Below are 17,853 nucleotides of genomic sequence, written 5' to 3'. Positions count from 1 at the left end.
GTTATCTCAGTGATACTAACCTAAACACAAAAAAAAACGTAGGTGTTACGAGTTAGGACTTTGTTATTGGGATAAGGGGTTGTTTGGCAATATCTGAATGGTTAAGTGCTGAACCAGTAAGAGTTCTGAACCATTAAGGGTATGTTTGGCAGGAAGCTTTTAGGAGCTTTTAGGAGCTTCAAGCTTTAAGCTTTTAAGAAAAAGCTCCTACTTAATAAAAAGTCTTGTTTGGTTGAAGGAGCTTTAAGCTTTTAGGTTAGAAGCTTGAAGCTTTTGGTTGAACGCTACTACTAGTAGCGTTTAGAATGAGCTACAAGCTTTTAGGGAAAAATGACTATTTTAACCTCTAAAAATAGGAAACTTTTTAATGCACCAACTTTCTAAATTTTTTGTTATGTCCATTTTGGTCATTTTATACATTTTATTAAAAGCTTCAGCTACTCTACCAAACACCAAATATATCTAAAAAGCTACAGCTACTAACTACCAGCTACAGCTACCAGCTTCCAGCCACCAGCTATCAGTTTACAGCTTCCAGCTACCAGCCACCAGCTACTTTTGCCAAACATACCCTAAGTGTTGAACCAGTAAGAGGTTTGTACCATTAAGAGCTTGTATAATTCTTAACCGTTTAGAGGCAAATGTTTGACCAATTCTCCTTTCAAAAAAAAAATGTTTGACCAATTCAGATTAGAGGTTTTAACCAAGACTCTGTATAAATCTTAACCATTCAGAGGCAAATGTTTGAACTATTCAGACATCTGCTCGTGAAACAAACAGTCTGAACCTTTTAGTGCAGTAAGAGGTCTGAACTATTAAGAGTCTCATTAATAGGTAAACAAACAACCCCTAAGCTTTAAAAAAAATAGAACGTATAAAAGCATTATATATGGAAAAGGTGAAAGAAAAAAAAACCAAGAGGACCAAAACGGAATCTATAATCTTTATGCATTATAGATTTACTAGTGTGATGCCCGCGCGTTGTGGCGGGTACTCGAGTGTTGCCAAGAATTTTAAAGAGATTCGGAGAAAAAATCTTGAACGTAATCTGTGGTGTAACAACAATGTATAAAAACAACTTAAAAAGAAGATTAAAGTCATACGAGCAAAGTTTTCGAAGTTCAGTTTTAGACCAAAAGTGGTTATTATAGAAGTTGAGCTGATGATCACCAAATGCAAATTATGTACATTACATATATACAACCGGACAAGACAAGTGAAGCATTCACACATGATTAACGTCTCTTAATTTAGTACATAACTACATTTAACATGTTCCACAAAACAGTAAATTTCAACATTAGTCCCTGAGGTTATACAAAAGTTACAAATTAAGCCCAAAAGTTTCAATTGCATATATCAAATGAAATCTCATCTATAAGTTACTGTCCAAACCTTTTCTTTTCAATGTATCTGGCATCATTGAAAAGCAGAGCGGGTGAAAGAGTGCAGTTCCAGCAGAAGCTTCATTTGCAGCACGATTACTTCCAAAATTGTTGCGGTTTGAGGACACGCACACGCTCACACTCATGCAGTCCTTGGTACTCCAAGCCTCTTGCGGAACTCCTCGTCCATTTGGGGGAGTCCATAGCGTAATTTGATTGTTGGTTCCCAATCAAGCACCTCCTTTGGCTTGGTTATCAATGGCTTTCTTTGTCGAGGATCATCATGCGTGTTTTCCACATGTATTATTTTCACTTTCGGGTTTATCAGCTAACATATGTGGTTTTCATACTCATATTAAACGCCAAATTCAAGGGCATTTTGGACATACAAATTCATCGACATTTTTGACATAACAATAAAATTGTTAAAAAAACTTCTAGAACTGACCTCTTTCACATTCTCTGCAACTTCAAGCATGGTGAATTCATCAGAGTGAAGAAGAAAACATAAAATTAGTCATCCAGTACACTACTAAAAACCAGCAATAGATATTCACATAAAAAGATATGCAATACCATAATGTTGACCTGGATTTCCAAAGTTGAATAAAATAAATACATACGTGTTTGAAGGATCGCTCAGCCTGGCCCGTTTTAACTTTTAACTCAAACAAAAAACTATATGACCCGTTATGCAACCCGCCCTTTTCATCGTTTATAAAAAAAGTATTAAAAGAGCATGCAAGAACTGACATCTTCATCCTATTTCATGGCTGCTTTGAGATAATACATGGCATGCTCGGTTTTCGGAAGATCCTCTGCGGGGGTCCATATTCTCAGGGCAACTTTACGAACCGAACACGTTGTGAACGTATCGTCTCGGCTCGCTAACTGGCCCACAACTAACGCGAACAGATAGCATGGGTTCTTGAACGGGTCCTCCCAAAGCGCAAAATGCTCTGTCATAACACCTTTTAGTTGTCCAACTCTTGAAATTCAGTTGTCCAACTCTTGAAATGGTACCATCAACAAGACTGATCTACAGTTTTAAAAGTAATCATGTTCATACTTGTACGTAGGCATTGCAATTTCAACATATTTCCATAAGAATTGAGTTTATTTCAGTTCTAATTTTTTTCCAAAGATATAAACACGTTCATCATAGGCGCAACACAGTTTTTAAAAAAGACGGGTGTTTTGACTCATTAACGACCCACCATTTCGTTACTTTTAAATAGGGGTGGCAAAATGGGTGGGTTGGGCATGTTTGGGTAATGGGTTAGGATGAGTTTATTAAGAAATAGGTCAGGATGGGTTTAGGTCAAGATGGATTTGGGCATGATAGGCTAAAAATATATAAAAAAATTTAAAAAAAAAATTAAAATTAAAAAAATCAAAAAAATTTTAAAAAGTTTAAAAAAATAAAAAAATAAAAACCTACAGCAGCCTATTATCGAATAGGATGTATATGCCTACGACCCAAACTCGTTTTGATCCGTTTGTAAGAGACAATAAAAATCTACTAACCGATTTGGTAAAAAAGGGTGACTATTTTGGCCCATATCGACCCAAACTCGTTTTGATCCATTATCAAACACACCCGACCTTCGCTTTTTGCCACCACTAATAAGAAAGCAAAAAACGTTGACGGTCAGCAGGATGTTATTACTTGTTTCCATTATAGATGCAACCCCAGTGAAGAATCCAGGTTTGCGAACACTTCTGAAGTTGAAATTTCACTTTTGCATTGTGGCCGCTTGAAAATACAGACACATCAACCTGTTAGTACATAACATAATTTCCAAAATTAAAGATATATATATACCTATCATGAATGTTGATGTTAGCTTTGTGATATCATTTATACAGGAATGTTGGTTATTTAGTTGGACTAAAACGAAGGCGGCGGGCTGGCGGCGATGGTCGTGAGCAAAAGCAACGGTGGAATGGAGGTTGTAGGATGGTGGTGGTTTGGGTGATTTGGGCATGGGAGATGATAAAAAAAGAAGAATGCGCTGGTTTTAGGGTTTACCCAGAGAAACCCATACCGACCCATGATGTTATTTTTTAAAGTTACACTCATCTTGTCCCTCTTAACAATTCTTGTTAACCCAACTTAACCCATCTACTACAAAAATAATACCCATCCTAACCCAAAGTTGAATGTACGAGTTGATTTCGCCGGGTCTACTTTTAAACATGTATGAATCCAAGTCAAACTGAATGGAAACAAATGCATACCCCAGAATCAGTCGTATGATAAAACAAGAATTATAGTTGAATTGCCGCTGAAAAAAAAAATACATAAAACGGTTAATATAACTCAAGATTTAAGACGAATTGCGGTTATGAAATCAAATAAGAGTAATTACCTAGAACCAAAGGAACGAACCTAGCTCAAACGCGTTCTGCACAGAAGTTGGTCACAAGTTAGACACCCATATTAACCAACATTTTGGATTAGTCAAAACAAACAAAAATTCAATGTGCGTTTTGACAATGGGGAAAAGATATGACATTATGAAAAATAAGTTATATCGTTAATTACAACTCAACGGTACACATGTTTTGACCCATTTACATATGCATGGGTCGATTTGGGGTATCTTTTATTTAAAGGAGTCAAACAGGTCAACCTAGGCCATTTTGACCATCTTCTGTCACTCCGCATTCGATTAGTGGGAAGCAAAAGTTTCAGCATTTAATTACTAATATATATATATATATATATATATATAGACTGGGTTCGACAATTCCACGGAACCGAATAGTCTGAGCCGAGCCATTGGCTCCCTACGACCTCGATGGCGGTTTTTATGTCGGCACCGGATATAAATTCTAAAGCTCCGACAAAGAATGATCTACCATTTTTAAACCAAACAAATGGATCTCGCACCAGACGGGATATGAACCTGTAGACAACTTGAGAAGTCTGAAATCAGCCCTGTATCGTCACCATGAACCATCACCATCACCCCAATCTGTAAACAATACATTTATATTCAAAACTTAAACCATACAACTTATCATTTTTTTACCGAATCTATGAAAAAGGATCGGTTACCGTGGCTTGAACTTTATGTGCAGTAGCAGCTCCAATCTTCTTATCTAGTTATGAATTATTGAGTTATATTAAGGTTGCTCGTATCTATGTTTACAATATAAGTATGTATAGCTTCTCCAAAACAAAAAACTCTTATGGACCACCACATCCAAAGTGAGTTTGTTATCTTCTGGTTTGTTTTACCCAAAATTATAGACCACATGTATGAGTTTAGTAAAACGAACATGGTAACACTAAATTCCCCGTGTGGCCCTTTCTACACAAATAATAATTATGTGGGTTCTTAAAAACCACTCAATCAAAGCACCATACAAAAGAAAATGCAGCTTTTTGTTCTTCACCCCATGAAAAAAAACTAAAGAATTGTGTCGTGGGTTTTATCTAGGTTGTTTTGTTCAAGATCTGAAACTGTTCATGATCTAAAAAAACAAATGAAATAAATCATAAAAAAGACTATGAAATTAAACGCTTACTATCTCGTTGAACAGAATCTCCAAAGCAAAGGGCAAATCTGGGCAGAGTAAAATAGAACAAAATAACCCTGAAGTTTGGACTGTAACTCGAACTCCGCAGAAACGGGTGCACGTGGTTTGGTTTACCGGTCGTCTTCTTCACCCGGTTACCCTGAAAACCCTAATCGGTTATTGCTCCTTCTTGAACCACCATCATCACTTCCCTTGCAGACCACCGAGACCTGGTCGTTCACCTGCTTAACCTTGCCTCCTGCAACAAACAAAACAACCTAGATCGAGTTTAGTATCTGGGGAGCATGAAAGGAAAATGAAAACTCAAGAGGCTGGAACACAACTTAACAGGGGTGGGATGGAATCGGTACTTAACTGACATTTTGAGAAGAGAAAAATAACGAGGAAGATCTTTGGAATTCCTTGTTGAATGTGGCGATATAATTAGAGGGGGTTTGATTATGAGGACGTCTGTTGGTTTTTTTAGGGCAGGTAAGGAAATGATTTTGTGTGTGTGAGCAGGGGCAAAAAAGGAAGAAAAGTGTAAAAATATAAGAATTTGTTCTAGCTTTTGGTATGCCATCTTAAAAATATGATAGTAAATTACATTTGTAGACATATGAGATGCTTATATATAGTACTAGTGGGAAACCCGCACGTTGCTGCGGAGTCGACAATACGCGTTGTAAACACGATTCGCAGTCAATCAGGTGGTCAACAAAGCGAAAATGTTATGGGAGATTGCGGCGGCTCGAACTTAGTTTACACATGTATATATTGTGCATGTATATTATATATAGACAAAACAAACAACCATCTAAACTTTCAAAACACATCAACCGTTTTATAACAAAGAACCTAAGGTTAAAAATGTTCAAACGATGATAACAAAATAGACAAGTGATATATTAGACAACGGTAACAAAATATTTTTAAAACACCCAACTTAACTACAAAAATACATTATCAAAGTGATGTAACCTATATCTTGTAATCTACACTTCAACCCAAGCCAACATCTGGACAAACAAAATAAAAACAGCTGATAAACAGTTAAAAGACTTTCAATCTTTGCCAAAACCTTCACGAATCTGTGCATAGATTTACACCGGGCCATTATGACCCATTTTGACCAGAACCATATTAATACTTTATTAAAAAGAAGGCGGTTTAGACCCAAACTCATTATCGCGTCTCATTTTACCCATTTCCCGACCCAACCCACCCGTTTATCATAATATAACACAACCATAGAATTCAGTTTATAAAACTTACTTATTTTGGTCAAGAGGTGATCCTTTAAATGCTTGAGAACAGCAGCATCTTTCACAAACAAAAGAGCAATAAAATCAACACCTTCGCTGAAATTAATCTAAAGTTGCCCAAAGTGTAAAATAAATCCTAAATCACTTTATTAAAAAGAATGATCAGCTATTGAAAGTAAATATAAACAGTTTATTTTGTAGCAAAACCTCCTATCCTTATAATCTTAATAACATACTTTTAAGAAAGAATTTGTGAATATGAGATTGATGAAATGAATGGAAAATAACTGTTTAAAACTCATTGTTAATACCTTAATTCACATATTTAAAACAATAAATAGATTCGACCCAAACACGACCCGTTTAGCTAAACGGGTTCGATTGAAACTGACCTGAAACCGGTTATACCAAACCCAAACCCACGAATTTCGTATTAGGTTTGATCTAATAGCACAGAACTCAGACGATGATCTCCATAGCTGAAACATTAGTATTAATATATTAAACTTGAATAATGAGGATGTTAAGGTAACATGTTATTGTAAAGAAAGAAATACGGCACCTCAAGTGTTGCACTTGGACCAGGAAAAGTCAACGTGAGAGACCCTCTGTCTCTAAGCAAACCGGAAGCTACAAAGAAATCCTAAGGTTTCTTAAGCTTCATCTCAGAGGTCAACAATTTGGCCAGCTCATAATCAACATTCCACCAGTGCAAAACAGACAAAAAATTCTTATTTTAGATGTAACAGGTAAAAGCGCCCAAACCTCAGGGACGATTTTGGCATTTTACTCAAAATAAAATTATTTCCTTTTAAGCTAATCAGAATAATTTTACTCTTACTTAACAAAACGTCTTCCCATCTTCTACAAAAATGTGATTTTCATTTTATCTATTAATTTCATAATAAGTCATAATTTCCAAGTTTACAAAAGACCCTCTAAGAACCAAGTTTTATCATCTAATTCTGATTATTTAATATCAAATAATCAAGTTCAAAATGAACATCCAAACAACCCTATATTAATATAAGTCCGTTCACAGACCTCATCTCCAGGTGAACTGATGTGATAAATGCAGAAATTATGAAGAAGCAATGAAGCGGCTTCGGGACAAAAGAATAGTCCTTGAAAACACAACATATATGTCCATAAAATTGAACCTTAATCAGACCAAAAGTATGATAAAACAACATGAAAAGAATCAAAGAGTTACAGATTCTTACGATTTAGAGCTAAATGTGGATATGTAATAAAGGGTGGCTTTTCTTGGTCTCCATACACGATTACAGACACGGACCTGTTACTGATTACTAAAACAAAAACCCACTAAATGATAACAAATAAATGTAAAAATAAACTCAAAGGTTACAAAACCCTGTTAAACCCATTGGCGCAGTTCATCAAACACCTTGCATTCAATACACAAACAAGCTCATATCCAAATAGGTATTCAAGAAATCAATCATATGACACATGATACTGATTATTGAACACAAACACATACCTTCTCGTATAGATTCTCACGTGAACGCTCTTCAATTCGAGTGTGTGATCTTGATTTCCGATGCAGAATTAAACAAAAATCAGCAAAAAACCTAAATTCAATTTTCCAAATAAAGGCGTGAATCTGAAAGGGGATCAAAGATTGATATCAACAAAACCTAAAAACAAAGAACTGAAACAATTTTGCCCTAATCTGTGAGCGAATCAGCGGGGGATTTTCCGGCCGGGGCAACAGGTCTGCGATGGAACCAAGAAAGTTACAGAGAGAGAGAGTGTGTGTGATGAGGTCGATATGGGAGGAAGAAAGGGAATCAAAAGGGCTTTGTAAATGATGGTGGCAATTAAGTTCAGTAAATATAAGCGTTTCTTTCTGTGGCAATTAAAGTCAAGGAGGAGGCTGAATTGACAATTGTGCCCTTCCAGCGTCTTAAACTTTCCTATTTTCTCTGCTTACACAGTGTTGTATATGTTGCTTCCAATGTTGTACATGATGTAAAATTACATTTTTGTACATCACTTCTCCTTTTTAATATATTATAGATATAGATATAGATAGATAGTTAACATTATTATTATTATTATTATTATTATTATTATTATTATTATTATTATTTTATGGGTGAGCTTCACAACAGACGATTAATTCACACACGCAAGACGTAGGCCCGCCACCACTCATTACCAGGACTATATTGTCTTAACCGGGCCCACGCCTGGTCGAGAGGGGCGTTACGCTGTCCCTGAGAAAATTTCCAGCCTCCTGCCACATGACAGGAGTTGCACCCTCCACAAGAGCTGACCCTCTGGAGTAAATGCACTGTAGTAAAAAACTCGATTTACTTATACGGATTATAATTGTTAGATTCATGAAAAAAAAAGTGACTTTATTTTTTTGCTAGAGTTATGTTTACTCGGGCGGTTCCAAACAGTAAACAGAGTCGTGAAACCCGATTTTTCAATCAATAAGGTAGTGTTTGGTATGCAGGAATGAGAGGTGGAATGGAATGAGTGATTACGAGGGAATAAAGAAAAGAGTGTTTGGTTGGTCAATGGAATGGAATCATCCATTCCAAAAGGCATTCCATTTCCTCAAAATCATTCCTTCCACCCCCATATTTTTTTCCATTTCATCCCCTCTTGCACCATTCATCAACAACACCACAACTAGGGGTGCAAATGAGCCGAGCGGCTCGCGAGCTACTCGAGATCGGCTCGAGAAAAAGTTCGAAACGAGTCGAGCCTTATCGAGCCCGAGCCGAGCTTGAGCCTAAAATAAAGCTCGTTTGTTTATCGAGCCCGAGCTCGAGCCTCGCATGTGAAGCTCGTTAGGCTCGCCGAGCCTTATCGAGCCTTAGTGTAAATGAGCCGAGTCGAACCGAGCTTATTCAAACTTGTTTACAAGCCGACCTCGAACCTAAAAATAAGCTTATTTAGTAAACGAGCCCGAGCCCGAGCTTCACTTATCGAGCTCGCGAGCCTAAAAAGTCTATTATTTATATTATTTTTATTTGATATATTAAATAATAGATAATAAACGAGCCGAGCCCGAGCCAAGCTCGAGCTTGAGAAAATACAAACGAGCCGAGCTCGAGCCTTGAAACAAAGCTCGAATCAAGCCGAGATCGAGCCCAAGCTCACATAAGTTAATCGAGCTCGAGCCTGGTCAAGCTCGGGCTCGGCTTGGCTCATTTGCACCCCTAACCACAACCCACGACCTTCGCCACAACCCACCACCACCACCCACCACCACTCACCACCGACGCCATCGCCGCCACCCTCCACCACCTCACCCCGACAGCCACCGCCGTCGCCGCCACCCACTCGTCACCATAATCAACCACAGCTGCGACCAACCGCCAACGCCACTCGTCGTCGCCGCCCACCACCATTGTCGACGCCACCACCAACCACCGCCGCCGCCACCAACCGCCATCTTTGCTGCCACCTACCACAAACGGTCACCTTGTCAGCACCACCACTCGTCGTCACCGCCGCACCGCCACTTGCCGCCACCACCACCACCCATCGCCACCTATAACCACCCACAATCACTACCACCGCCGCTCGCTAAATGTAGTGGTATTATTCTTAACCCGGCTAAATTGGATCGGTCTCAACGGTTTTCAAAGATCCCTTTACTCAAAGTGGGATAATAAAGAAATCAAATATTCCTCACATCCACTTCTTGAGCTGAAACCAAGTTTGGGTCGAGTAAACTCAATTACCATGAAGCAATGGAAAATGACATTCAAGACTCCTATGTTATGACAACCCACATATGTAAGAACTCGGTGCCAGTAAACTCACAGGACAAACCTTGCTAACCAGTTGGTTAAGATAAAACACAAATTGTGTTGGACATGTGGGTTAAAGTAGGAAAATCATTGGAAGACGGATTCAGTCTGTTGGTAATTTTAATGTTATCAATGGATTTTGACGATTTTGGATTAACTCGTCGATCAAGTTAATCTTGTTAATTTTCAGCGAGTTAGGACATGCGGGAATGCATGCTCGATTGATATTAATAAGATTTGGTGGTTACATCGGTTTTGAGTTTGTAATTAATCTATAAACTAAATGTAATAAATATGTATAATTAATATATATTTAGGGTTAGGTTAACGTACAATATCTCTTATCGTACAATATGTACGCGATCATCTCAGCCGTCCAATCTGGTGCGAATTCACTTTTGAACATGCGACTTATGCTGAAAACCCAACATGCGAAATTGCTTTTTATACCAACATGCGATTTCATCATATTTACCAACATGCGAAATTGCTACAAAAAAACCAACATGCGATTTCATCAAAAAAACCAACATGCGAAATTGCTACAAAAAACCAACATGTGATTTCATCAAAATACCAACATGCGATTTCCAACATGCTTTCTTATAACATATGATTTCACAATATCGTATGTAATGTATGTTAAGGGATCTTGTATTTTACACTTTCACTATATATTTAAGAGTAGAGCTGTTCATGAGCCGAGCCGAGCCAGGCCAAGCTCGGGCTCGGCTCAATTATAAACCGAGCTGGCTCGGCTCGGCTCGGATTTGAAATCGAGCTGAAAATCTAAGCTCGGGCTCGGGTTGGTTTTAAACCGAGCTAGCTCGGCTCGGCTTGGTTTGGCTCGATCTTATAAAAAAAACTAATATATACCTCTTAAAATTTAATAGCCTAAAATATTATTCAATAATTTAAAAGAATATATTCAAAATAAGTTCAACCTAATACAATTCAAACCAAAATCAAGTTTAACAATGCAAAATAAGTTTTAATTTCAATAAAATACAATATTAGTTCATTAGTATGGTAATCAATCTTCAAATATGCCATAAATATCAAATTACAAACCTATATACATGTAAATAATAATCAGTTTTTTTTGTAATATATTATAATGTATATAAAATTAAAACTTATTATAAGTAAAATAATTCGAGCTAAACCGAGCCGAGCTACAAAGTGAGCCGAACTGAGCCAGCTCGGCTCGTTACGAGCCGAGCCGAGCTAGGCTCACTTTCTAACCGAGCCGAGCCGGCTTGGCTCACTTTTAAACCGAGCCAAATCGAGCGAGCTTTTTCCGAGCTAAATCCGAGCGAGTTTCGAGCGAGCTCCGAGCCGCGAGCTTTTTGAACAGCCCTATTTAAGAGTAAACTGCAATTTTACCCCCCCCCCCCCTAAGGAAATAATTGCAATTTTACCCCCCACTGTTTGCTGTTATGTTGCAACCTTACCCCCCGGCCTCAAATTTGTTGACTAATCTGTTGACTACCACCTGAAATGACTATAATGCCCTTTCATATTACCCCCTGTGTTTTGTGCACTCTGTGATATTACCCCCTGCCACCACTGCCACCGCCATTCACCACCACAACCACCACTGCCACCTCCAGCCACCACCACAACTTAATATCCCTTTCATATATAACACCACCACTACTTCCGTCACCGGAAACCTGCAACTCCGGTCATCTTCTCCAACGACTGCCACCTCTGCCACCTCCAGCCACCACCTCCAACCACACTCCCACATACATGCTCTGTTTTATTCCACCACCAAAAACCCTTAATTCAATCACAAATTTCTTTATAAACTCAAACCCATCATCACACTTGATGCATTTGGTCCCCTAATCCAGAATCACTAAACAAATAATTACGAAACCTAATCCATAATCACTAAGTCAAAATCATCCACCTGTACAAACTTCGTAACTAACGATCATCACAACTCAATAAACCTATCAATCAACCATTCAAAACACCAAATCAATACAAGAAACAATCAAATCATCACTCAATTCCTCAACCAGAATACAAAAACACAAAATTCAACCACACGAATCGAACAATACCTGACAAATATCACATCTGAGAAGTCAAAGTAGAAAGACGAACTCTCTAATGCTTACTCGCGAGCTTGTTAGCGGCGTGAACCTTCTCATCGCAGGACCAGCACAACGCCGCCTCGTCGGCTAGGGCTGTTCATGAGCCGAGCCGAGCCGAGCCAGGCCAAGCTCGGGCTCGGCTCAATTATAAACCGAGCTGGCTCGGCTCGGCTCGGATTTGAAATCGAGCTGAAAATCTAAGCTCGGGCTCGGCTTGGTTTTAAACCGAGCTAGCTCGGCTCGGCTTGGTTTGGCTCGATTTTATAAAAAAAAAAAACTAATATATACCTCTTAAAATTTAATAGCCTAAAATATTATTCAATAATTTAAAAGAATATATTCAAAATAAGTTCAACCTAATACAATTCAAACCAAAATCAAGTTTAACAATGCAAAATAAGTTTTAATTTCAATAAAATACAATATTAGTTCATTAGTATGGTAATCAATCTTCAAATATGCCATAAATATCAAATTACAAACCTATATACATGTAAATAATAATCAGTTTTTTTTGTAATATATTATAATGTATATAAAATTAAAACTTATTATAAGTAAAATAATTCGAGCTAAACCGAGCCGAGCTACAAAGTGAGCCGAACTGAGCCAGCTCGGCTCGTTACGAGCCGAGCCGAGCTAGGCTCACTTTCTAACCGAGCCGAGCCGGCTCGGCTCACTTTTAAATCGAGCCAAATCGAGCGAGCTTTTTCCGAGCTAAATCCGAGCGAGTTTCGAGCGAGCTCCGAGCCGCGAGCTTTTTGAACAGCCCTATCGTCGGCGCAGCATAGCAGCACCGCCTCGGCCGATTCGCAGACGTTACACTGAATCTTCATGGGTGAATTTTGTTAGGGTTTCAGGGATCTTATCCTGTATGTGTGTGTGTATAGGGTTTATAGGGGAAGAAGGTGGAGCAAGTGGAGGTTTTAATTGTTAAGAAGAGAACATGTGCTGATTGGTAATTCAAGGTGGTGTTTAAAGTTTTATTTATTTGTTTGTTGAATTTAGGTGAAAATAAATATGATATTTTGTTGGTGAGGTGCTTACTACTAACACGTGACAGTTGTACATGTGATGCCGTTTGGAATACCTGGATCTTTCTGGTAACAATTGGGGGCTGGGGTGTGGAGATGACGGTGGTGATTGTTGAAGATGAAGGCGGGTGGTGGGTTTTTTTAGAGAGAGAGGGGGAGGAAAAAAATGGCAATGGTGGTTGTGGTGGTGAATGGCGGTGGCAGTGGTGGTTGAGGGTGGTGGCTGGAGGTGGCAATGGTGGTTGTGGTGGTGAATGGCGGTGGTAGTGGTGGCAGGGGGTAATATCACAGAGTGCACAAAACACAGGGGGTAATATCAAAGGGCATTATAGTCATTTCAGGTGATAGTCAACAGATTAGCCAACAAATTTGAGGCCGGGGGGTAAGGTTGCAACATAACATCAAACAGTGGGGGGTAAAATTGCAATTATTTCCTTAGGGGGGTAAGGGTGCCAATCACCCCTAACCACAGGGGGTAAAATTGCAGTTTACTCTATATTTAATTATCTTTAATTATTGGGCTTAATATGTGAGAGAACTTATGTCTATATTATTCTTTTCATTATTGGGCCTAATATGATGGATCCATTAGTTGAATTGGATTTGGATATGTTGAATTTATATACTACAATGTCTATACTATTCTTTGCATTATTGGGCCTAATATGGATCCATTAGTTGAATTGGATTTGGATATGTTGAATTTACAAATACTACAATTCACATGGAGGGAAATAGTGCCGGACAACTGCCGCACTTCCACATTGATCTAGCGAAATTACGATTTTGTCCTATTTAAATTTACAGTTTTGCCATTGGTTTTGTATTTTTCTTCTTCTAGCCAAATTACAGTTTCGCCCTCAGTTCAAATTTACAATTTTGCCATCATTTTTGTTTTTTGTTCCCTGTCAAATTACTATTTTTGACAAAACTACGGTAGTGTTTTGTTTTAATTGGTTGACTCAGTATAATTTTATTCGCTTGGCACACGCTCATTTGTCCTGAAAAATTACAATTTTGCCCCCAGTTTAAAAGTTATAGTTTTTCCATCGTTTTAGTTTTTTTAGTAAAAGTATGGTAATGTTTTGTTTTAATTGGTTGCTTCGATGTAATTTTTTTAGAACGTGTTATGAGTAGTATATACAAGTAACCAAAACACAGACGTACATATTATGAGAGAGAAATAGTTGGCTTAGTGCCCCGCAACGCGGGCGGGGCAAAAACTAGTTAGAAACAAAACTGATATATGGGTGTGGCATATAGATATACGACGCACAGTGTCACGAAAAGTGACATATGGTTTCTTGGTTGAATTCTTATGAAAAGGAAGAGAGTAGGTTGCACTTTGTTATCTTAAAAGAACATATTCGTTCTTGAAACATCTTGGACTAATCCAATTAAACATTTGTGAGTACCGACAAATAGTTTGATCTGATACGATTCCAAGAGAAATCCAAATGTATTTCGGTGAAGATGATATCTGCAAGTTTCTGTTCATTCATTGAATTCAGTAATCATATTCGTGAGCAAATCAGGTTAGTATCAACACGGTCGAACCTGGTGTCTCTACAATAGGCATTTAAGAGACCGTGGGAAATTTGTAGGAAGAATCGGAATGTATTTAAATGCATACACCATCATAAATCGGTTTGGAATAAAATAAAGTAAGGACTATTACAATACCATGGCCTTTTTAATCATGCTTGGCAAATTAGCTATCTCATAAATGGTAGGGGTGTGCAATAACCGAACCGTTAACCAAAACCGAACCGAAAACCGACAAAACCGAACCGAAATTAACCGAAAGTCGGTTAACGGATATTTTTTTTACCATCGGTTAACTGAAATTAACCGAACCGAACCGAATCATTTATTTTTTTTATATATTTCTAGCTTTTATACCTCTGTTTCATGTATATCATGTAATAATACCTCTATTTCATTTATTTATGCCTTCATTTCATTTATTTATACCTTCATTACATTTATTTATACCTCCATTTTATGTATTTAAACATCTATTTATGCATTTATACCTCCATTTCATTTATTTATACATCCATTTCATATCTTTATACATCTATTTTATGTATTTATACATCCATTACATGTATTTCTAAGCAAAAAAATTAGCCCTTGTTTGTATTGGTTATTAACCGAAAATTAACATAACCGAACCGAAAACCGACAAATTAACCGAATTAACCGAACCGATTAACCGATGACTTTGGTTACGGTTACGGATAATACTAATAACCGAACCGAACCGTGCACACCCCTAATAAATGGTATAAAATGAATAAAAGTTGGTTAAGGATCATACAACCAAATCTGCCCAGATTCGCTAGTACATGTTTAAAACCCGAACCCTTTTAAGGGGTTACCCATTACCCAACCTTAAAAAGGATTATGGGTCGATCCGCTCAGTATCCTATTAACTAATGAGATTAGGTAAAACGTTACTTGTACCGGACAAATGGCTTTCAAGAGAGCTAACCAGTAAAGTTGGATTCTTTGCTAGAAGGGAACTTTGTTGGAAACTCAAGCCTTTCACTTGATTACTCCTCGTCTCAAACTTCGTCAACATCTTGTTCAACCGTTTTTTAACCTAACTAATCAATCGAACAATTAAGCAGATCATGTAACTCACAATTCAAATGAATAATTGTGTAATCCGTAAACCCTAGAGTGATTGTTACCTTTAGATCTGAGGTTTGAATGCCCTAATTTGGAGTATTCATCGATTGATTTGTGGATTTATATGCAGTAGGGTTGTGATCAGACGGCATTTGTGTGTGTAAACCGACTATAATGATTGCCGAGAAGTCGAACCGGTGAAACATTGAACACCATAACCTTGTTATTCCATCCTTCAATGTGCAGGCGCTTGATGTTCAACAACATGATGAGTTGTTGTCCAAGAATCATGTAGGCGACATACATTGAATTGGGGGCAATTTTGGGAGAATATGATGAAAAAATTGGGGAAAAGGCATGACTGATGGACTACCGTCTAAAAACTGAGGGAGGAAATTACATTTTACTCCTATGGAAATGTATTATATAGTATTATCGTGCTAAGTAGGATTAATGCCACATCACTTCCAGCGACCACCAACATTAAAAGAGCTCATATAAATAAAATAAATAAAAAATAACACCAAATTAAAAACAGACGTAAAATCGTTGAATCATGCCCGCCCGTTACGGCGTGTTAACGCAAAGAAATTAGACATAAACGTATAACGTAGAAAAGAATAACTAAGCCGATTTATGACCACCGCGTTGTGACGAACTTGGCAAACGGAGAAAAATAGACGCGTTGCGACTCGCTTGTCAAATAGGAAAACACATACTAAAAAACGTTGAACCCCACATGCACGTTGCGACGTGTTGAATCACAAAATTTAGAACAAAACGTAAAACGAAAAACTTGCAAAAGATGAAAAGTACGGGGTACAAAGTTGAAAATAAAAACGTATTGGGGATAAATTGCAAAAGATGAAAAGCTTTGGGTTAAAAATAAAAAAGTCAAAGGGATTAAAATGCAAAAGATTAAATCCTTTAGGTTAAAAAAGAAAAAGGGTAAATTACTTTTTGAGTCCCTGTGTTTTAGTGGTTTTAACTAGTTGAGTCCAAAAGCAAAAAGTTTAACGACCTGAGTCCCTATAAGCATTTTCATTAACCATTTGAGTCCTTTTAAGTCCAAATTTTAACCTTTTGAGTCCAATTTTTTGGACTCAAATCGTTAACAAAATTGGACTCAAAACGTTATAAAATAAATGGTTAGGGACTCAGGGCGTTAAACTTTTTGATTTTGGACTCAAGTGATTAAAACCACTAAAACACAGGAACTCAAAAAGTAATTTACTCAAAGAAAAAATACAATTTTTTTTTAAACCCCCCCCCCCCCCCAATACATATATTACACCAAGATAAAGCAATAAATTATTGCTAATTTATAGGATGGAAATTATTGCATTTGACAGCTTGACCGGGAACTTTCTGTACATAAACGAAACAGTTTCATCTAATTTTCTAATAAAAAAAGATGATTTAGAAATTAATTTTGGGTGAGTTTCCACTTTCTGACTTTTTTAGATTTGACCCAATTGAAAATAAACATAACCTAGATTGACTCATTTGTAACTAAACTTGGGTGAGTTTCCACTTTCTGACTTCTTTAGATTTGACCTAGTTGGAAATAAACCTAGATTGACTCATTGTAACTAAACAAGTTGTCACCTCTATTCAAAATACAATTAGCATACTCATATTGACTAATCATGTGCAGATGTTTGCTATTGACTATAGAGATACTTTCATAGTTGTGTCATGTGACCAGTGTTGTATAATCTACACTTGTATTAGGTTCTGTACACTTTGAAACATTGTATTTTGTTTTACTTTTTAAATAAAAAAACTAGTGTTACATATTGCTAAAAAACTATATTATCAAAATCATAATCTTGTTCAAATAAAATATCTAGTACACACTTTCCGACCATTTCTTATTCTTTTTTTAACATCTTTTATACCCGCTAGAAATTGAACACGGCTCCGATTCTTAAGTAAACAAGTTGATATTGATCCCCCACCCTAGCTCAGTTGGTCAGTTGGGCTGGTGTTCTCTTTGGAGACGCCGGTTCGACTCCCGGCTGTAGTAAAAGGTGCGGGACGTCCCTATAATGGATCGTTTCCTACCGAGGCATGGTTCGATACTTCGATATGGAGGG

The 17,853-nt window shown here is 37.5% G+C and overlaps 1 long non-coding RNA gene across 24 annotated transcripts; it reads right to left on the bottom strand.

Moving 5' to 3' along the window:
• Positions 1-1,920: 1,920 nt before the first annotated feature.
• Positions 1,921-8,024, bottom strand: LOC110873068. 24 transcript variants are annotated; one of them, XR_004865185.1, is made up of 14 exons: positions 7,840-8,023; positions 7,683-7,731; positions 7,402-7,488; positions 6,741-7,302; positions 6,571-6,657; positions 6,189-6,236; positions 5,258-5,932; positions 4,923-5,172; positions 4,450-4,493; positions 4,298-4,366; positions 3,758-3,793; positions 3,627-3,673; positions 3,055-3,164; positions 1,921-2,424 (listed from the first exon to the last, which is right to left on the bottom strand). It is a non-coding gene; the product is annotated as an uncharacterized LOC110873068 (long non-coding RNA). The 24 variants fall into 24 exon arrangements; XR_004865187.1 differs by having other exon boundaries at positions 7,402-7,481; XR_004865183.1 differs by having other exon boundaries at positions 7,402-7,731; positions 7,840-8,024.
• Between the last annotated feature and the right edge of the window lie 9,829 nt (positions 8,025-17,853).

This window comes from Helianthus annuus, chromosome 8 (genome assembly GCF_002127325.2).
Source record: "Helianthus annuus cultivar XRQ/B chromosome 8, HanXRQr2.0-SUNRISE, whole genome shotgun sequence".
NCBI classification, from domain to species: Eukaryota; Viridiplantae; Streptophyta; class Magnoliopsida; order Asterales; family Asteraceae; genus Helianthus; species Helianthus annuus.
This window is presented reverse-complemented; position numbering and strand designations above follow the sequence as displayed.